The sequence below is a fragment of the Saccopteryx leptura genome, chromosome 9 (genome assembly GCF_036850995.1).
Source record: "Saccopteryx leptura isolate mSacLep1 chromosome 9, mSacLep1_pri_phased_curated, whole genome shotgun sequence".
Classification (NCBI taxonomy): domain Eukaryota; kingdom Metazoa; phylum Chordata; class Mammalia; order Chiroptera; family Emballonuridae; genus Saccopteryx; species Saccopteryx leptura.
Window position 1 is genome coordinate 55,765,380 of NC_089511.1, and position 23,764 is coordinate 55,789,143.

Below are 23,764 nucleotides of genomic sequence, written 5' to 3' on the forward strand. Positions count from 1 at the left end.
AACTAGAAATCAACTATAATAAAAAAAACTGAAAAACATTCAAATACTTGGAGGCAAAATAGCATGTCATTAAATAACAAACAGGTTAACAAAGAGATCAAGAAAGAAATAAAAAATTTTCTTAAAACAAATAAAAATGAACATAAAACAAGTCAAAATTTATGGACACAGCAAAAGCAGTCCTGAGAGGGAAGTTCATAGCATTATGGCATATGTTAAGAAGAAAAAGCCTAAAAAAAACCCATAACCCTGCATCTAAAAGAACTAGAAAGAAAACAACAAATAAAGCCCAGAGGAAGTAGAAGAAAGAAAATAATAAAGATCAGAATGGAAAAAATTGACATAGAGGCTAAAAAAATAACGCAGAAGATTAATGAAACTAGGAGTTGGTTCTTTGAAAAGGTAAACTAGATTCACAAACCTTTAATAAGACTCATCAATAAAAAATGAGAGAGAACTGAAATAAATAAAGTTAGAAATGAGAGTGGAGAAGTAACAACTGACACTGCAGAAATACAAAGGATTGTAAGAAAATACTATGAAAATGTATATGCCAAAAAATTGGACAACTATATAAAATGGATAAGTTTCTAGAAACATACAATCTTCTAAAACTCAATCTGGAAGTATCAGAAAACCTAAACTGAGCAATTACAACAAATGAAGTTGAAATATTGATAGTTATCAAAAAAACTTCCAGCAAACAAAAGTCCTGGACCGGATGGCTTGAAAGGCAAATTTACCAAACATTCAATGAAGAAATTATATGTATCCTTCTCAAGCTATTTAAAAAAATTCAAGAGAAGGGAAGACTCCCAACCTACTTTTATGAGGCAAGCATTATCCTCATTCCAAAACCAGGTAAAGACACTAAAAAGAAAGAAAACTATAGGCCAATACCCCTGATGAATTTAGATGCTAAAACTCTCAACAAAATATTAGCAAACTGGATCCAGCAATACATGAAAATATCGATGACGTCAGAGTAATGGCGGGGTAGGAAGCGATACCGATAAATCTCCCCCAAAACTCAACAAGATCTTCAACCAGAAACAGAAAAACCTATACTTGGAGCTTCCAGATGCTTCGCAATACACCCAAAGGTATGATTGAGTGAAAAATTGGCTAAATATATAACCAAACCCCGAAGGAAATAGGGAGTAAGAAATGCTCCGCCTTCCTCACTAACCTAAACAGGGCGGCTTTCTCTGGTAACTGTGAATATAGAAACTGAGGCGGGCAAAGGGGGTGAATACAAACGGCCGAACCAGGCTGTGGCACGGAGATCCAAGCCAAGGAAAATCTGATCCTGTGGCAACCCGGGCAATACAAGCTAACACTCGCGCCAAACCCAAACAAAGAAAGACAAGCGGCGCGGCCATTTTACCCGGTCTCCTGGTTGGTGCGCAGTTAGTGGGCGAGAGATTTCTTCCTAGGCCCGGGAGTCAGTGCCCTTGTTGCCCCACGGAGAGGCAGGGTCAGAGGCCTTTCTGTGGGCCGAGGGCAGAGTCTCTGGGCAGCCCCAGCGCCCTGGGAAAGCCACGCACGGGAGGGAGAACTAATTCCAACGGTGGAGATTTTCCTTGCCGGAGGGTGTTTCACTCAGAGGGAAAGCGGCCGGCCTCATATCCTGGTTTGCGCGCGCAGATAAGGAGTGAGCGATTCCTCCGAGTGCCTCGGCAGTGCGCGCCCGTGTCATCGCACAGAGGAGCAGAGTCAGGGGCCTTTGTGTGGGCCAAAGCGGAATCTCGGGCCGCCCCAGCGCCTTGCAAAAGCCACGCACGGGGACGGAGTGAGACTCAATTCCAACGCTGCAACTTTTCCCTGCGGTCGGGGGTTTCACTCAGAGCGTGAGACTGCTGGCCGGATATCCTGGTCTGCGCGCGCAGCCAGTGAGTGAGAGTTTCCTCCAAGCGCCCCGGAAGTGGGCACCCGCTTGTGTTACCGGACAGAGTGGCAGAGCCAGAGGTCTTTGAATGGCCGGAAAGCCCGCCTGATTATGCTAGCAGCTCTGACTGACTGAGCCTTACCCAGAGCCCTGTGCTGAGTGGAAATAGAGTGGGGAGTTGCCAGCTCTTTGAGCCTCTTACTATCCAGGCAGAGGCAGCAGCAACCCATAGCTGGATTATCAGGCTACTAATTGAGGAAGGAAAGACTAGGAGAAAGGCTCCAGGAACACGGACTCTCTCACTGTCGGAGCCTATAAATGCTAATAGCCTCAACTGCCAACGAGACTAAAGCACAATACATGACATTGCCATAGAGACTTATCAACTGCAAACCTCCACCTGAGCGTGGCAAAGGGGCAAAACCCGGGGTACAGAGTCACCGACCAGGAAGAGGGAGAGAAAAGAAAAAGCAAGAAGATAACCTCTCAAAATCAAGAATAATCTGCAGACTTTATAACCTATCCCATTTTATTATATTTGTTCGTTTGTTTCTCTTATCTTCATTCTTGATACTTTTTTTTTCCTCCTCCAATTTGGCCGATTAACTCTCTACCGGTCTTACTCTCTCCTCTCCTTGAACTACACTACCCATAAGTGTTACATCTCCCATTATCTTTTCTCTTCTCTTCCTTTCTCTCTATGAGGGTTGCACTCCAAAACCCTTAACTCTCTCTCTCTCTCTCTCCTTTCTATTTTCTTCTTTTAGTGGTTCCCTCTTTTTTTTTTCCTCTCTCTCTCTTTCTTTTCTCCCTCTATATTAGTTTCTTCCTTTCTCCTTTACATCTCCTCTCATTCAAACCTCAATAACAAACAAATTATCTTATCTGGGACTCAAACTTATGTTTGTGGCATTTTGGGGGGTTTTTACTTCACCTTTTTAACTCACTAGCAGTGCTCCCATCCCTGGCTCTCCATATTATCTAGTTCTTGTTCCACTAAATACAATAGTAATTTTTTAATTTGTCCCCCCATTTTTCCGTTTTCCTCTTAATCCTCGCATTATAACTCTTAGACAACCAACACCCAAAAGCAAATCATTTTATTCTTGACCCAAATTTTTTCCTTATTTGCTTTTTGTGGGTCCATACGCTCTTTTTTTTCTTTTTTCTTTCTTTTTTTTTTTTTTTTTGCCCCTTTATTACTTTTTCCCAATTCAGGCCCTCCATCACAGGCATTGTTTGTTATAATTCACAGTCCACCACAAGATTTTATCAAGAAAGAGGGGAGAGGAGAGGAGAGGAGAGGAAAAAAGGAGGGGGGGAATAATTTCCTTTTTTTTTTTTAATTTTTATTTTATTTTATTTTTCTTTATTTCATTATTAATTTTTTTAAAAAAAAACAACTCTTTTCGATTTTTTTTTATTATTTTTTTAAACTTTTTATTCTTTATTAAATCTCATTAATACTATCAACAAAACCACCCTCAGATGCCATTAAGGAAGAGAAAATCGAATATCATGGATACAAAAGAAAGAGAGGTAACACAGCTAGATGAGGAAAAATCTATGGAGAAAAAATTTAATATATTGGAAACCTTGGAGCTAAATGACAGAGAATTCAAGATAGAAATCCTAAAAATCCTCCGAGATATACAAGAAAACACAGAAAGGCAATTTAGGGAGCTCAGAAAACAACTCAATGAACACAAAGAATATATGTCCAAGGAAATTGAAACTATAAAAACAAATCAAACAGAGATGAAAAACTCAATTCACGAGCTGAAAAACGAAGTAACAAGCTTAGCTAATAGAAGAGGTCAGATAGAAGAAAGGATTAGTGAAATAGAAGACAAGCAACTTGAGGCACAACAGAGAGAAGAAGAAAGAGACTCAAAAATTAAAAAAAATGAGATAGCCCTACAAGAATTATCTGACTCCATCAAAAAGAATAACATAAGAATAATAGGTATATCAGAGGGAGAAGAGAGAGAAAATGGAATGGAGAACATACTCAAACAAATAATAGATGAGAACTTCCCAAGCCTGTGGAAAGAACTAAAGCCTCAAGTTCAAGAAGCAAACAGAACTCCAAGTTTTCTTAACCCCAACAAACCTACTCCAAGGCATATCATAATGAAATTGACACAAACCAACAGCAAAGAAAAAATTCTCAAGGCAGCCAGGGAAAAGAAGAATACAACATATAAAGGAAGGCCCATTAGATTATCATCAGATTTCTCAGCAGAAACTCTACAAGCTAGAAGAGAGTGGACCCCAATATTTAAAGTCCTGAAAGAGAGGAACTTTCAGCCACGAATACTATACCCATCAAAGCTATCCTTCAAATATTAAGGAGAAATAAAAACATTCACAGATACAGAAAAGATGAGGGAATTTATCATCAGAAAACCCCCACTCCAGGAATTACTAAAGGGGGTTCTCCAATCAGATACAAAGAACAAAAAAAAACAGAGCCACAAGTAAAAGCTCCAAGAAGAACACAATAAAACCAAATTTAAACTGTGACAACAACAAAAAGAAAGAGGGGGAGAAGATGGAGATTAACAGTAGCAAAGGACGATGGAGTGCAAAAGTACTCACAAAATAGTTCGCTACAATGAACAGGGTAGGGACCCTTTTCATTATTCAAAGGTAACCACCATTGAAAAAACCACCACAGAAGCACATGAGATAAAAAAGATAGCAACAGTGGAAAGATGTATGGAATACAACCAAATAAAAACAAAAGATAGAAAAACAAAAGAGAAGGATCAAACAAGACACAAAACTAACAGAAAGCAAGATATAAAATGGCAATAGGGAACTCACAAGTATCAATAATTACACTAAATGTAAACGGATTAAACTCACCAATAAAAAGGCACAGAGTAGCAGAATGGATTAAAAAAGAAAATCCAACTGTATGCTGCCTACAGGAAACTCATCTAAGTAACAAGGATAAAAACAAATTCAAAGTGAAAGGCTGGAAAACAATACTCCAAGCAAATAACATCCAAAAAAAAGCAGGTGTAGCAATACTCATATCGGACAATGCTGACTACAAGACAGGAAAAGTACTCAGAGACAAAAATGGCCATTTCATAATGGCTAAGGGGACACTGAATCAAGAAGACATAACAATTCTTAATATATATGCACCAAACCAAGGAGCACCAAAATATATAAGACAGCTACTTATTGATGTTAAAACAAAAACTGACAAAAATACAATCATACTTGGAGACCTCAATACACCGCTGACGGCTCTAGATCGGTCATCCAAACAGAGAATCAACAAAGACATAGTGGCCTTAAACAAAACACTAGAGCACCTGGATATGATAGACATCTACAGGACATTTCATCCCAAAGTGACTGAGTATACATTTTTCTCCAGTGTACATGGATCATTCTCAAGAATTGACCATATGTTGGGCCACAAAAACAACATCAGCAAATTCAGAAAAATTGAAGTTATACCAAGCATATTTTCTGATCATAAAGCCTTGAAACTAGAATTCAACTGCAAAAAAGAGGAAAAAAATCCCACAAAAATGTGGAAACTAAACAACATACTTTTAAAAAATGAATGGGTCAAAGAAGAAATAAGTGCAGAGATCAAAAGATATATACAGACTAATGAAAATGACAATACGACATATCAGAATCTATGGGATGCAGCAAAAGCAGTGATAAGAGGGAAGTTCATATCACTTCAGGCATATATGAACAAACAAGAGAGAGCCCAAGTGAACCACTTAACTTCCCACCTTAAGGAACTAGAAAAAGAAGAACAAAGACAACCCAAAACCAGCCGAAGAAAGGAGATAATAAAAATCAGAGCAGAAATAAATGAATTAGAGAACAGAAAAACTATAGAAAAAATTAATAGAACAAGGAGCTGGTTCTTTGAAAAGATCAACAAAATTGACAAACCCTTGGCAAGACTTACTAAGGAAAAAAGAGAAAGAACTCATATAAACAAAATCCAAAATGAAAGAGGAGAAATCACCACGGACACCGTAGATATACAAAGAATTATTGTAGAATACTATGAAAAACTTTATGCTACTAAATTCAACAACCTAGAAGAAATGGATAAATTCCTAGAAAAATACAACCTTCCTAGACTGAGTCAAGAAGAAGCAGAAAGCCTAAACAGACCTATCAGTAGAGAAGAAATAGAAAAAACCATTAAAAACCTCCCCAAAAATAAAAGTCCAGGCCCTGACGGCTATACCAGCGAATTTTATCAAACATTCAAAGAAGACTTGGTTCCTATTCTACTCAAAGTCTTCCAAAAAATTGAAGAAGAAGCAATACTTCCAAACACATTTTACGAAGCCAATATAACCCTCATACCAAAACCAGGCAAGGATGGCACAAAAAAAGAAAACTACAGACCAATATCTCTAATGAATACAGATGCTAAAATACTAAACAAAATACTAGCAAATCGAATACAACAACATATTAAAAAAATAATACATCATGATCAAGTGGGATTCATCCCAGAATCTCAAGGATGGTTCAACATACGTAAAACGGTTAATGTAATACACCATATCAACAAAACAAAGAACAAAAACCACATGATCTTATCAATAGACGCAGAAAAGGCTTTCGATAAAATACAACACAATTTTATGTTTAAGACTCTCAACAAAATGGGTATAGAAGGAAAATATCTCAACATGATAAAGGCCATATATGATAAACCATCAGCTAACATCATATTAAATGGCACAAAACTTAAGGCTTTCCCCCTTAAATCAGGAACAAGACAGGGTTGTCCACTCTCTCCACTCTTATTTAATGTGGTACTAGAGGTCCTAGCCAGAGCAATCAGACAAGACAAAGAAATAAAAGGCATCCATATCGGAAAAGAAGAAGTAAAGGTATCACTTTTTGCAGATGATATGATACTATACATCGAAAACCCCAAAGAATCCACAAAAAGACTACTAGAAACAATAAGCCAATACAGTAAGGTCGCAGGATACAAAATTAACATACAGAAGTCAATAGCCTTTCTATATGCCAACAATGAAACAACTGAGAAGGAACTCAAAAGAATAATCCCCTTCACGATTGCAACAAAAAAAAATAAAATACTTAGGAATAAACATAACAAAGAATGTAAAGGACTTATATAATGAAAACTATAAACCATTGTTAAGGGAAATCGAAAAAGATATAATGAGATGGAAGAATATACCTTGTTCTTGGCTAGGAAGAATAAATATAATCAAGATGGCTATATTACCCAAAGCAATATACAAATTTAATGCAATTCCCATCAAACTTCCAATGACATTTTTTAAAGAAATAGAGCAAAAAATCATCAGATTTATATGGAACTATAAAAAACCCCGAATAGCCAAAGCAATCCTAAAGAAAAAGAATGAAGCTGGGGGCATTTCAATACCTGACTTCAAACTCTATTATAGGGCCACGACAATCAAAACAGCATGGTATTGGCAGAAAAATAGACACTCAGACCAATGGAACAGAATAGAAAGTCCAGAAATAAAACCACATATATATAGTCAAATAATTTTTGATAAAGGGGCCAACAACACACAATGGAGAAAAGAAAGCCTCTTCAATAAATGGTGCTGGGAAAACTGGAAAGCCACATGCAAAAGAATGAAACTGGACTACAGTCTCTCCTCCTGTACAAAAATTAACTCAAAATGGATCAAAGATCTAAACATAAGACCTGAAACAATTAAGTACATAGAAGAAGACATAGGTACTCAACTCAGGGACCTGGGTTTTAAAGAGCACTTTATGAATTTGACTCCAATGGCAAGAGAAGTGAAGGCAAAAATTAATGAATGGGACTACATCAGACTAAGAAGTTTTTGCTCAGCAAGAGAAACTGATAACAAAATAAACAGAAAGCCAACTAAATGGGAAATGATTTTTTCAAACGACAGCTCAGATAAGGGCCTAATATCCAAAATATACAAAGAACTCATAAAACTCAACAACAAACAAACAAACAATCCAATAAAAAAATGGGAAGAGGATATGAATAGACACTTCTCCCAGGAAGAAATACAAATGGCCAACAGATATATGAAAAGATGCTCATCTTCTTTAGCTATTAGAGAAATGCAAATCAAAACGGCAATGAGATACCGCCTCACACCTGTTCGATTAGCTGTTATTAGCAAGTCAGGTAACAGCAAATGTTGGAGAGGCTGTGGAGAAAAAGGAACCCTCATACACTGTTGGTGGGAATGTAAAGTAGTACAACCATTATGGAAGAAAGTATGGTGGTTCCTCAAAAAACTGAAAATAGAACTACCTTATGATCCAGCAATCCCTCTACTGGGTATATATCCCAAAAACTCAGAAACATTGATACGTAAAGACACATGCAGTCCCATGTTTATTGCAGCATTGTTCACAGTGGCCAGGACATGGAAACAACCAAAAAGCCCATCAATAGATGACTGGATAAAGAAGATGTGGCACATATACACTATGGAATACTACTCAGCCATAAGAAATGATGACATCGGAACATTTACAGCAAAATGGTGGGATCTTGATAACATGATACAAAGCGAAATAAGTAAATCAGAAAAAAACAGGAACTGTATTATTCCATACGTAGGTGGGACATAATAGTGAAACTAAGAGACATTTATAAGAGTGTGGTGGTTACGGGGGGGAGGGGGGAATGGGAGAGGGATAGGGGGTGGGGAGGGGCACAAAGAAAACAAGATAGAAGGTGACAGAGGACAATCTGACTTTGGGTGGTGGGTATGCAACATAATTGAACGACAAGATAACCTGGAATTGTTATCTTTGAATATATGTATCCTGATTTATTGATGTCACCCCATTAAAAAAATAAAATTATATTAAAAAAAAAAAAAAAAAAGAAAATATCATACTTCATGATCAAGTGGGATTTATTCTGGGAAGACAAGGCTGGTACAATATTGGCATATCAGTAAATGTGATTCATCACATAAACAAAAGGAAAGATAAAAATCACATGATTGGCCCTGGCCGGTTGGCTCAGTGGTAGAGTGTCAGCCTAGCGTGCAGGAGTCCCAGGTTCGATTCCCAGCCAGGGCACACAGGAGAAGCGCCCATCTGTTTCTCCACCCCTCCCCCTCTCCTTCCTCTCAGTCTCTCTCTTCCCCTCCCGAAGCCAAGGCTCCATTGGAGCAAAGTTTGCCCGGGCACTGAGGATGGCTCTGTGGCCTCTGCCTCAGGCACTAGAATGGCTCTGATTGCAGCAGAGCGACGCCCCAAGATGGACAGAGCATCGCCCCCTGGTGGGCATGCTGGGTGGATTCTGGTCGGGCTCATGCGGGAGTCTAACTGCCTCCCCGTTTCCAACTTCGGGAAATACATACAAACAAACAAACAAACAAAAAAAACCCCACATGATTATATCAATAGTTGCAGAAAAAATATTTGATAATATCTAGCACCCACTTGTGATCAAAACTCTCACCAGCCCTGGCCGGTTGGCTCAGTGGTAGAGTGTCAGCCTGGCGTGTAGGAGTCCCAGGTTCAATTCCCAGCCAGGGCACACAGGAAAAGCACCCATCTGCTTCTCCACCCCTCTCCCTCTCCTTCCTCTCTGTCTCTCTCTTCCCTTCCTGCAGCCGAGGCTCCATTGGAGCAGAGATGGCCCAGGCACTGAGGATGGCTTTGTGGCCTTTGCCTCAGGCACTAGAATGACTCTGGATGCAACAGAGTGATGCCCTAGAGGGGCAGAGCATCACCCCCTGGTGGGCATGTGGGTGGATCCCGGTCGGGAGCATGCAGGAGTCTGTCTAACTGCCTCCCCGTTTCCAGCTTCGGAAAAATGCAAAAAAACAAACAAACAAACAAAAAACCTCACCAAAGTGGGAATACAGGGAACATACCTCAATATAATAAAAGCCACCTATAATAAACTGACAGCCAACATCACACTCAATGGGCAAAAATTAAAAGCAATCCCCTTAAGATCAGGAACAAGGCAGGATTGCTCTTTTTCACCAATCTTTCCCAACATAATTCTGGTAGTCCTAGCCACAGCAATCAGACAAGAAGAAGGAGTAAAACTATCATTTGCTTATGACATGATACTGTACATAAAAAACCCTAAAATCTCAGTCAAAATACTACTAGACCTGATAAAAGAATTTGGCAAGGTGGTAGGATATAAAATCAATATCCAGAAACCAATGGCATTTTTTTTTTTTTTTGTATTTTTCTGAAGCTGGAAACGGGGAGAGACAGTCAGACAGACTCCCTCATGCGCCCGACCGGGATCCACCCGGCACGCCCACCAGGGGCCACGCTCTGCCCACCAGGGGGCGATGCTCTGCCCCTCCGGGGGGTCTCTCTGCCACGACCAGAGCCACTCTAGTGCCTGGGGCAGAGGCCAAGGAGCCATCCCCAGCGCCCGGGCCATCTTTGCTCCAATGGAGCCTTGGCTGCGGGAGGAGAAGAGAGAGACAGAGAGGAAGGAGGGGGTGGTGGAGAAGCAAATGGGCGCTTCTCCTATGTGCCCTGGCCGGGAATCGAACCCGGGTCCCCCGCACGCCAAGCCGACGCTCTACCGCTGAGCCAACCGGCCAGGGCCCCAATGGCATTTTTATAAACCAACAATAAACAGTCTGAAAGAGAAATTAAGGAAGCCATCCCCTTCACTATTGCAACAATAACAACAACAAAAAAAGTATCTAGGAATAAATTTAACCAAGGAGGTAAAAGACCTGTACTCAGAAAATTATAAAACATTGATAAAAGAAATCGAGGAAGATATAAACACATGGAAACATATACCATTGTTCATGGATAGAAAGAATAAATATCATTAAAATGTATATTACCCAAAGCAATCTATAAATTCAATGCAATTCTTATCAAAATAGCAATGGCATACTTCAAAAATATAGAACAAACATTTCAAAAATTTATATGGAAACAAAAAAGAACACAAATAGCTTCACCAATCTTGAAAATGAAGAATAAAGTGGGAGGTATCATACTTCCTGATACCAAGTTAAACTACAGCATGGTACTGGCATAAGAACAGGCATACAAATCAATGTAACAGAACAGAGAACCCAGGAATAAAGCCATGCATTTATGGTCAATTGATATTTGAAAAAGGAGGTAAGAACACACAGTGGAGTAAAAACAGTCTCTTTAATAAATAGTGTTGGAAAAATTGGACAAGTACATGCAAAACAATGAAACTAGACGACCAATTCACACCATTCACAAAAATAAACTCAAAATGGATAAAAGACTTAAATGTAAGATATAAAACCATAAACATCTTGGAAAAAAATATAGGCAGTAAACTCTTCAATATCTCTTGTAGCATTGTTTTTGCCGATATATCTCCACGGGCAAGTGCTATATAGGACAAAATAAACAAATGGGACTATATCAAACTAAAAAGCTTTTGTACAGCAAAAGACATGATTACAAAATAAAAAAAAAACAACACACACACAATGAGCTTACATATTCACCAATACGTCTGATAAAAGGTTAATAACCAAAATTTATAAAGAACTTCTGGAACTCAAAACCAGGATGGATATGGGCTGGATATAAAACTGAGACTGATGGATGTAGATAAAAGGGAAGTGGTTATCAGGGAGAGTAGAATGTGGGAGTGGGAGATATTGAGGGAATGGGGGAAAGGGTATAAAAAGGGACAAATTAAGGTGATGGAAAATGATTTGGCTTTGAGTGATGGGTATACAACATAATCAACTATCGATACAAACTATCGAAATGTTTATCTAAAACAATATACTCTTATTTATCAAGTCATCTGTTAAGTTTAGTTTTCTAATAAAATTAAAGAAAAAAGAAACATTTTAGGTTAGTTTCAAATGCACTCATCTTGGGAATCGATTTTGATAATGTGAGTTTTTATCTAGGCAAAATATTACACCTTCTGAAACTCAGTATTCTTTATTTGTAAAATGAAGTGTTCAATCTGTGATTCCTAAGAATTTTATTTTGCAAAATTAACATTTGACTTCTAGAAAAAGAAATCATCTCTAATAGAAATTAAAGTGAATAATAATAACTTATCGCTTAATGTAACTAAAATAGAAATATTTCAGAGTTAAGTGGCAAATTCAGCCATATTTTTAAAGTTAATTTGTCAATATTGATTGGATTATTTTTATTAATATAATGAGTGTCATGTTCAGAAAGCTGGGGGGTGAACTATTAAAGATTCTGACCCTTGAGAAAATTATAATAGATTACTACAGATATATCAATATATTGAATTTTGTTCTACTTCCTCATATACAAGGGTGTTTTCAAGCAATAAAATTCTAAGTTCATTAAAGTATACACATCTGTACATAAATTTCTTTGGTAGCTCTTAGTAACATGTATAATGTATTTTATCTGAGCTTTAGTTTTGTTCTTTTATCTTCAAATTTTTAAGAGATGTCTTTCAACTTAAGGGCTTACATTATGAAAGCTAAATTTTAGTACCTAAATCTTTCTTGTTAGATTTAATCTATATCTATCCTTAGAGAAGCAATAGTGAAAGCTCCTGGTTATATATCAATGAAAGTTTTACTTTTCTTTGCAAAGTCATATCTTATGATTCAGTTTACTCTTAGGTTTGTGCCAGGTTAGTCACGTGAGTTAGCCTAAAGTAGGCCCCCAGTAAAAGTTTCAATCTGAGAAAATTCATTATTTGTTATTCTTGTCTGCTATAGGTATTTGTGAGTTTGATTTTTGTGTCAACTTATCTGGGCCATGAGGTGCCCACATATTTGGTGGAACATTATTCTGGGTGTTTCTATGAAGGTATTTTTGGATGAGATTAACATTTTAATTGATACTCTTTAAGTAAAGCTGATGGTCTTCCATAATGTGGGCCTCATCTAATCAGTTGAAAATCTAAAAGTATCAAAAAGTCAAGCTACCCCTGAGCAAGAAAGATTTTTCTAGCATACTGCCTTTAGACCTCATTTGCAACATACGCTTATTCTTTCTATAACAAATGGCTTTCAGACTTAAACTGGAACATCAGCTGTCTTGAGTCTCCATCCCACTAGCCAACCCTGCAGACTTTGGACATTGGACCAATCAGAGATCATAATTATAAACCAATATTTTAAATAATAAATTTATTTTTTATGACAGAATGTCTCAGTTTTGTTTCTCTGGGGAAACCTGATTAATGCAGATTTTGTAGTGAGAGAGTGGTTGTAGAGAAATAAACACTTAACAATGAATTTCTAAATTAATTCTGGGTGTTCTGGAATTAGCTCACTAACCTGATTAAATTTAACACACTAATGACTGTATTTCCAAATTAAGAGATCATTGATAAGTCCATTATATGGTCTGGCAATAGAGATACACACAAAATATTACCATTGAATACTAATACTATTCAAACACTTAATAAGAAATAAGGACCTAGGTGATCTTGTATCTTATACAGTGGTACCTTGTACATAAGTTTAATTCATTTCATGGCCAAGCTCATGACTCATTTTGCTCGTGTGTCAAATCGAATTTCCCCATTTAAATTAATGGGAATGCAGTGAATCCATTCCAGCCCCCAAAACCCACACAAATTTTTTTATTTTATATGCTTTTAAATAAGAAAATGTACTTTATAAATAACAAATACATATATATATATATATACATATATATATATATATATACACACACACACAAAAGAAAGAAAGAATGTAAAGAAATAAACAGGTTTATGAAGTGTATTTACCTTCAAGTTCAGGTGAAGATGCTGGTGGAAGGGGAGAGGAGGTTTTCATTTCATGTGCTGTCGCTTAACATAACTTACTCTCTACACACTTAATGCTACAATTAATTGCAAATTTTAACTTACACACTACGTATGATATGTAACTTTATCACTAAACTTAATTGCTATATTTTACTTTGCTTAATCATCATCATTTTCTTCACTGACTTTTTGGCATTTTTGCCACCCTTTCCTTGCTTTCACTTAGAGGCCATTTCAGCAAAAACCTTTTGATGGAAGTTTGTTTCTTCCTCCCTTTCAGAATGTTCGGCAGGCCATCTAGTGGAGGGTGGCGGAAGCTGTGATTCAAATATGTGCTCGTGACTTAAAGCAAAAAGCCCACTAGTGACTGCTAGTCCCTCAAATTGCTCGTGATTTAAAGTGTTCATGTGTCAAGGTACCACTGTACTTTAGAACATTTTTGTCAAACTAACAAGTATAAGGTTGACTGATTGCTCCTAATTTTGTTAAACAAAGTGGAGAAGAGAAAGCGTGAGCTCCAGGATTATAATTCCCAGCTCAAGAGTCACATAAATAACCTAAAAACTTCCCTTCTACCCAGTGGTGGGATTCAAATAATCTAACAACCAGTTCTCTGCCCTAATGACCAGTTTAAGTATAAAAATAAAATACACCAAAAAGTAGTTTATCATTTCATGCATTTAACATTTAAATATGAACAATAAAAGAGGTACACAAAACTAGACTATAAGAAAAAGTTTTAAAATATTAATGAAAAGAGTGACCAGGTGGTGGCACAATGGATAGAGCAATGGACTGGGACACAGAGGACCCAGTTTTGATACCCCGAGGTCACCAACTTGAGCTTGGGCTCATCAGGCTTGAGTGTGGGCTCATCAGCTTGAGTGCAGGGTCTCTGTCTTGAGCGTGGGATCATAGACATGTCCCCATGGTCTCTGGCTTGAAACCCAAGGTTGCTGGCTTGAGCACAAAGTCACTGGCTTGAGCAAGGGGCCACTCACTCTGCTGTAGCTCCACCCCAGTCAAGGCACATGTGAGAAAGCAATCAAGGAGGTGCCTCAATGAGGAATTGATGCTTCTCATCTCTCTCCCTTCCTGTCTGTTTGTCCCTGTATGCCTGTCTCTCTTGTTAAAAAAAATAACTTCCGAGAGAGATGACGTCAGAGTAATGGCGGGGTAGGAAGCGATACCGATAAATCTCCCCCAAAACTCAACAAGATCTTCAACCAGAAACAGAAAAACCTATACTTGGAGCTTCCAGATGCTTCGCAATACACCCAAAGGTATGATTGAGTGAAAAATTGGCTAAATATATAACCAAACCCCGAAGGAAATAGGGAGTAAGAAATGCTCCGCCTTCCTCACTAACCTAAACAGGGCGGCTTTCTCTGGTAACTGTGAATATAGAAACTGAGGCGGGCAAAGGGGGTGAATACATCCAGGCCGCGAAACAAACGGCCGAACCAGGCTGTGGCACGGAGATCCAAGCCAAGGAAAATCTGATCCTGTGGCAACCCGGGCAATACAAGCTAACACTCGCGCCAAACCCAAACAAAGACAAGCGGCGCGGACATTTTACCCGGTCTCCTGGTTGGTGCGCAGTTAGTGGGCGAGAGATTTCTTCCTAAGCCCCGGAAGTGGGTGCCCGTGTTGCCCCACGGAGAGGCAGGGTCAGAGGCCTTTCTGTGGGCCGAGGGCAGAGTCTCTGGGCAGCCCCAGCACCCTGGGAAAGCCACGCACGGGAGGGAGTGAGAACTAATTCCAACGGTGGAGATTTTCCGTACTGGAGGGTGTTTCACTCAGAGGGAAACGCGGTCGGCCTCATATCCTGGTTTGCGCGCGCAGATAAGGAGTGAGCGATTCCTCCGAGTGCCTCGGCAGTGCGCGCCAGTGTTATCGCACAGAGGGGCAGAGTCAGGGGCCTTTGTGTGGGCCAAAGCGGAATCTCGGGCCGCCCCAGCGCCTGCAAAAGCCGCGCACGGGGACGGAGCGAGACTCAATTCCAACGCTGCAACTTTTCCCTGCGGTTGGGGGTTTCACTCAGAGCGTGAGACTGCTGGCCGGATATCCTGGTCTGCGCGCGCAGCCAGTGAGTGAGAGTTTCCTCCAAGCGCCCCGGAAGTGGGCACCCGCTTGTGTTACCGGACAGAGTGGCAGAGCCAGAGGTCTTTGAATGGCCGGAAAGCCCGCCTGATTATGCTAGCAGCTCTGACTGACTGAGCCTTACCCAGAGCCCTGTGCTGAGTGGAAATAGAGTGGGGAGTTGCCAGCTCTTTGAGCCTCTTACTATCCAGGCAGAGGCAGCAGCAACCCCATAGCTGGATTATCAGGCTACTAATTGAGGAAGGAAAGACTAGGAGAAAGGCTCCAGGAACACGGACTCTCTCACTGTCGGAGCCTATAAATGCTAATAGCCTCGACTGCCAACGAGACTAAAGCACAATACATGACATTGCCATAGAGACTTATCAACTGCAAACCTCCACCTGAGCGTGGCAAAGGGGCAAAACCCGGGGTACAGAGTCACCGACCAGGAAGAGGGAGAGAAAAGAAAAAGCAAGAAGATAACCTCTCAAAATCAAGAATAATCTGCAGACTTTATAACCTATCCCATTTTATTATATTTGTTCGTTTGTTTCTCTTATCTTCATTCTTGATACTTTTTTTTTCCTCCTCCAATTTGGCCGATTAACTCTCTACCGGTCTTACTCTCTCCTCTCCTTGAACTACACTACCCATAAGTGTTACATCTCCCATTATCTTTTCTCTTCTCTTCCTTTCTCTCTATGAGGGTTGCACTCCAAAACCCTTAACTCTCTCTCTCTCTCTCTCCTTTCTTTTTTCTTCTTTTAGTGGTTCCCTCTTTTTTTTTCTCTCTCTCTCTTTCTTTTCTCCCTCTATATTAGTTTCTTCCTTTCTCCTTTACATCTCCTCTCATTCAAACCTCAATAACAAACAAATTATCTTATCTGGGACTCAAACTTATGTTTGTGGCATTTTGGGGCGTTTTTACTTCACCTTTTTAACTCACTAGCAATGCTCCCATCCCTGGCTCTCCATATTATCTAGTTTTTGTTCCACTAAATACAATAGTAATTTTTTAATTTGTCCCCCCATTTTTCCGTTTTCCTCTTAATCCTCTCATCATAACTCTTAGACAACCAACACCTAAAAGCAAATCATTTTATTCTTGACCCAAATTTTTTCCTTATTTGCTTTTTGTGGGTCCATACGCTCTTTTTTATTTTTTTGCCCCTTTATTACTTTTCCCCAATTCAGGCCCTCCATCACAGGCATTGTTTGTTATAATTCACAGTCCACCACAAGATTTTATCAAGAAAGAGGGGAGAGGAGAGGAGAGGAAAAAAGGAGGGGGGGAATAATTTCCTTTTTTTTTTTTTTTTTTTTAAATTTTTATTTTATTTTATTTTTCTTTATTTCATTATTAATTTTTTTTAAAAAAAACAACTCTTTTCAATTTTTTTTTTATTATTTTTTTAAACTTTTTATTCTTTATTAAATCTCATTAATACTATCAACAAAACCACCCTCAGATGCCATTAAGGAAGAGAAAATCGAATATCATGGATACAAAAGAAAGAGAGGTAACACAGCTAGATGAGGAAAAATCTATGGAGAAAAAATTTAATATATTGGAAACCTTGGAGCTAAATGACAGAGAATTCAAGATAGAAATCCTAAAAATCCTCCGAGATATACAAGAAAACACAGAAAGGCAATTTAGGGAGCTCAGAAAACAACTCAATGAACTCAAAGAATATATGTCCAAGGAAATTGAAACTATAAAAACAAATCAAACAGAGATGAAAAACTCAATTCATGAGCTGAAAAACGAAGTAACAAGCTTAGCTAATAGAACAGGTCAGATAGAAGAGAGGATTAGTGAAATAGAAGACAAGCAACTTGAGGCACAACAGAGAGAAGGAGAAAGAGACTCAAAAATTAAAAAAAATGAGATAGCCCTACAAGAATTATCTGACTCCATCAAAAAGAAACATAAGAATAATAGGTATATCAGAGGGAGAAGAGAGAGAAAATGGAATGGAGAACATACTCAAACAAATAATAGATGAGAACTTCCCAAGCCTGTGGAAAGAACTAAAGCCTCAAGTTCAAGAAGCAAACAGAACTCCAAGTTTTCTTAACCCCAACAAACCTACTCCAAGGCATATCATAATGAAATTGACACAAACCAACAGCAAAGAAAAAATTCTCAAGGCAGCCAGGGAAAAGAAGAATACAACATATAAAGGAAGGCCCATTAGATTATCATCAGATTTCTCAGCAGAAACTCTACAAGCTAGAAGAGAGTGGACCCCAATATTTAAAGTCCTGAAAGAGAGGAACTTTCAGCCATGAATACTATACCCATCAAAGCTATCCTTCAAATATGAAGGAGAAATAAAAACATTCACAGATACAGAAAAGATGAGGGAATTTATCATCAGAAAACCCCCACTCCAGGAATTACTAAAGGGGGTTCTCCAATCAGATACAAAGAACAAAAAAAAACAGAGCCACAAGTAAAAGCTCCAAGAAGAACACAATAAAACCAAATTTAAACTGTGACAACAACAAAAAGAAAGAGGAGGAGAAGATGGAGATTAACAGTAGCAAAGGACGATGGAGTGCAAAAGTACTCACAAAATAGTTCGCTACAATGAACAGGGTAGGGGCCCTTTTCATTATTCAAAGGTAACCACCATTGAAAAAACCACCACAGAAGCACATGAGATAAAAAAGATAGCAACAGTGGAAAGATGTATGGAATACAACCAAATAAAAACAAAAGATAGAAAAACAAAAGAGAAGGATCAAACAAGACACAAAACTAACAGAAAGCAAGATATAAAATGGCAATAGGGAACTCACAAATATCAATAATTACACTAAATGTAAACGGATTAAACTCACCAATAAAAAGGCACAGAGTAGCAGAATGGATTAAAAAAGAAAATCCAACTGTATGCTGCCTACAGGAAACTCATCTAAGTAACAAGGATAAAAACAAATTCAAAGTGAAAGGCTGGAAAACAATACTCCAAGCAAATAACATCCAAAAAAAAGCAGGTGTAGCAATACTCATATAGGACAATGCTGACTACAAGACAGGAAAAGTACTCAGAGACAAAAATGGCCATTTCATAATGGCTAAGGGGACACTGAATCAAGAAGACATAACAATTCTTAATATATATGCACCAAACCAAGGAGCACCAAAATATATAAGACAGCTACTTATTGATGTTAAAACAAAAACTGACAAAAATACAATCATACTTGGAGACCTCAATACACCGCTGACGGCTCTAGATCGGTCATCCAAACAGAGAATCAACAAAGACATAGTGGCCTTAAACAAAACACTAGAGCACCTGGATATGATAGACATCTACAGGACATTTCATCCCAAAGTGACTGAGTATACATTTTTCTCCAGTGTACATGGATCATTCTCAAGAATTGACCATATGTTGGGCCACAAAAACAACATCAGCAAATTCAGAAAAATTGAAGTTGTACCAAGCATATTTTCTGATCATAAAGCCTTGAAACTAGAATTCAACTGCAAAAAAGAGGAAAAAAATCCCACAAAAATGTGGAAACTAAACAACATACTTTTAAAAAATGAATGGGTCAAAGAAGAAATAAGTGCAGAGATCAAAAGATATATACAGACTAATGAAAATGACAATACGACATATCAGAATCTATGGGATGCAGCAAAAGCAGTGATAAGAGGGAAGTTCATATCACTTCAGGCATATATGAACAAACAAGAGAGAGCCCAAGTGAACCACTTAACTTCCCACCTTAAGGAACTAGAAAAAGAAGAACAAAGACAACCCAAAACCAGCCGAAGAAAGGAGATAATAAAAATCAGAGCAGAAATAAATGAATTAGAGAACAGAAAAACTATAGAAAAAATTAATAGAACAAGGAGCTGGTTCTTTGAAAAGATCAACAAAATTGACAAACCCTTGGCAAGACTTACCAAGGAAAAAAGAGAAAGAACTCATATAAACAAAATCCAAAATGAGAGAGGAGAAATCACCACGGACACCGTAGATATACAAAGAATTATTGTAGAATACTATGAAAAACTTTATGCCACTAAATTCAACAACCTAGAAGAAATGGATAAATTCCTAGAAAAATACAACCTTCCTAGACTGAGTCAAGAAGAAGCAGAAAGCCTAAACAGACCTATCAGTAGAGAAGAAATAGAAAAAACCATTAAAAACCTCCCCAAAAATAAAAGTCCAGGCCCTGACGGCTATACCAGCGAATTTTATCAAACATTCAAAGAAGACTTGGTTCCTATTCTACTCAAAGTCTTCCAAAAAATTGAAGAAGAAGCAATACTTCCAAACACATTTTACGAAGCCAATATAACCCTCATACCAAAACCAGGCAAGGATGGCACAAAAAAAGAAAACTACAGACCAATATCTCTAATGAATACAGATGCTAAAATACTAAACAAAATACTAGCAAATCGAATACAACAACATATTAAAAAAATAATACATCATGATCAAGTGGGATTCATCCCAGAATCTCAAGGATGGTTCAACTTACGTAAAACGGTTAATGTAATACACCATATCAACAAAACAAAGAACAAAAACCACATGATCTTATCAATAGACGCAGAAAAGGCTTTCGATAAAATACCACACAATTTTATGTTTAAGACTCTCAACAAAATGGGTATAGAAGGAAAATATCTCAACATGATAAAGGCCATATATGATAAACCATCAGCTAACATCATATTAAATGGCACTAAACTGAAGGCTTTCCCTCTTAAATCAGGAACAAGACAGGGTTGTCCACTCTCTCCACTCTTATTTAATGTGGTACTAGAGGTTCTAGCCAGAGCAATCAGACAAGACAAAGAAATAAAAGGCATCCATATCAGAAAAGAAGAAGTAAAGGTATCACTTTTTGCAGATGATATGATACTATACATCGAAAACCCCAAAGAATCCACAAAAAGACTACTAGAAACAATAAGCCAATACAGTAAGGTCGCAGGATACAAAATTAACATACAGAAGTCAATAGCCTTTCTATATGCCAACAATGAAACAACTGAGAAGGAACTCAAAAGAATAATCCCCTTCACGATTGCAACAAAAAAAATAAAATACTTAGGAATAAACATAACAAAGAATGTAAAGGACTTATATAATGAAAACTATAAACCATTGTTAAGGGAAATCGAAAAAGATATAATGAGATGGAAGAATATACCTTGTTCTTGGCTAGGAAGAATAAATATAATCAAGATGGCTATATTACCCAAAGCAATATACAAATTTAATGCAATTCCCATCAAACTTCCAATGACACTTTTTAAAGAAATAGAGCAAAAAATCATCAGATTTATATGGAACTATAAAAAACCCCGAATAGCCAAAGCAATCCTAAAGAAAAAGAATGAAGCTGGGGGCATTTCAATACCTGACTTCAAACTCTATTATAGGGCCACGACAATCAAAACAGCATGGTATTGGCAGAAAAATAGACACTCAGACCAATGGAACAGAATAGAAAGTCCAGAAATAAAACCACATATATATAGTCAAATAATTTTTGATAAAGGGGCCAACAACACACAATGGAGAAAAGAAAGCCTCTTCAATAAATGGTGCTGGGAAAACTGGAAAGCCACATGCAAAAGAATGAAACTGGACTACAGTCTCTCCCCCTGTACAAAAATTAACTCAAAATGGATCAAAGATCTAAACATAAGACCTGAAACAATTAAGTACATAGAAGAAGACATAGGTACTCAACTCAGGGACCTGGGTTTTAAAGAGCATTTTATGAATTTGACTCCAATGGCAAGAGAAGTGAAGGCAAAAATTAATGAATGGGACTACATCAGACTAAGAAGTTTTTGCTCAGCAAGAGAAACTGATAACAAAATAAACAGAAAGCCAACTAAATGGGAAATGATTTTTTCAAACGACAGCTCAGATAAGGGCCTAATATCCAAAATATACAAAGAACTCATAAAACTCAACAACAAACAAACAAACAATCCAATAAAAAAATGGGAAGAGGATATGAATAGACACTTCTCCCAGGAAGAAATACAAATGGCCAACAGATATATGAAAAGATGCTCATCTTCTTTAGCTATTAGAGAAATGCAAATCAAAACGGCAATGAGATACCACCTCACACCTGTTCGATTAGCTGTTATTAGCAAGTCAGGTAACAGCAAATGTTGGAGAGGCTGTGGAGAAAAAGGAACCCTCATACACTGTTGGTGGGAATGTAAAGTAGTACAACCATTATGGAAGAAAGTATGGTGGTTCCTCAAAAAACTGAAAATAGAACTACCTTATGACCCAGCAATCCCTCTACTGGGTATATATCCCAAAAACTCAGAAACATTGATACGTAAAGACACAGGCAGCCCCATGTTTATTGCAGCATTGTTCACAGTGGCCAGGACATGGAAACAACCAAAAAGCCCATCAATAGATGACTGGATAAAGAAGATGTGGCACATATACACTATGGAATACTACTCAGCCATAAGAAATGATGACATCGAAACATTTACAGCAAAATGGTGGGATCTTGATAACATGATACAAAGCGAAATAAGTAAATCAGAAAAAACCAGGAACTGTATTATTCCATACGTAGGTGGGACATAATAGTGAAACTAAGAGACATTGATAAGAGTGTGGTGGTTACGGGGAGGAGGGGGGAATGGGAGAGGGAAAGGGGGTGGGGTGGGGCACAAAGAAAACAAGATAGAAGGTGACAGAGGACAATCTGACTTTGGGTGGTGGGTATGCAACATAATTGAACGACAAGATAACCTGGACTTGTTATCTTTGAATATATGTATCCTGATTTATTGATGTCACCCCATTAAAAAAATAAAATTATATAAAAAAAAAAAAAAAAAACTTCCTATAGTACAGTGAATTTACACTGCTTTGCCTGAAGAAACTATAATAAACTCCACTCAGGCCACTGCCTTACAAAGCAATACTGATTGTGTAAGCTATGAAAACCAAATTTGATTCAACATTTGTACAAAAGGGCAAAGCTTCAATTTTGGTACATACAGAGTGAGAACACAGTTGAATAAAACATTGTAACTTCACTTAAAATTGGATGATGACATATTTAAGGTACATTTTCATGTTTTCCAATTCCTTATTCTAATAGTTATCTAGCCTTACTATTAATACATAAGAAATGCATATGCAGCACAAAGTGGCTTAAAATAACAAACATTTATTATCTTAAAGTTTCTGTGGGTCAGAAAATTGTGCACAACTTAACTGAATATCTATGTCTCACAAGGTTGCAATCAAATGTTTAACCCCCTGGTTTCATTTGAAGTTTCCACTGGGGAAGATTCACTTTTGAGTTCAGTCACATGATATTGTCAGAATTCAGTTCCAGTATTTCATTGAATTAAACCCTTAGTTCTTTCAAAATTTATGAAACAGAGGTCTCTTTAAGTTCCTTGCTATGTGAGCCTCTCAATGAGCATCTCAAATGATGGCAGATAGCTTCATCAAGGCAAGCATGAGGATAAGGGAGAATGTCAAAATGATTGAATAGGCATTCTAGTGAGAGGAGTTTAACAGACTTGTGTTACCTAATCATAAAAGTAGTATTTATTCACTTTTAATTTATTTATTTTTGATAGAAGCAAGTAGTTAGGTAGAGCCCAAACACAAATTGAAAAGAATTTCATAGAGGTGTGAATAGCAAAAAACAGAGATAATGAGAAGGCATTTTTGAAATTTGCTTACCATCCTTATCATAAGAAAAACTTCAATTTTTTTTTTTTTTGTATTTTTCTGAAGTTGGAAACAGGGAGGCAGTCAGACAGACTCCCGCATGCACCCGACCGGGATCCACCCGGCATGCCCACCAGGAGGCAATGCTCTGCCCATCTGGGGCGTTGCTCTGTCACAACCAGAGCCATTCTAGCGCCTGATGCAGAGGCCATGGAGCCATCCTCAGCACCCGGGCCAACATTGCTCCAGTGGAGCCTTGGTTGTGGGAGGGGAAGAGAGAGAGAGGAAGGAGAA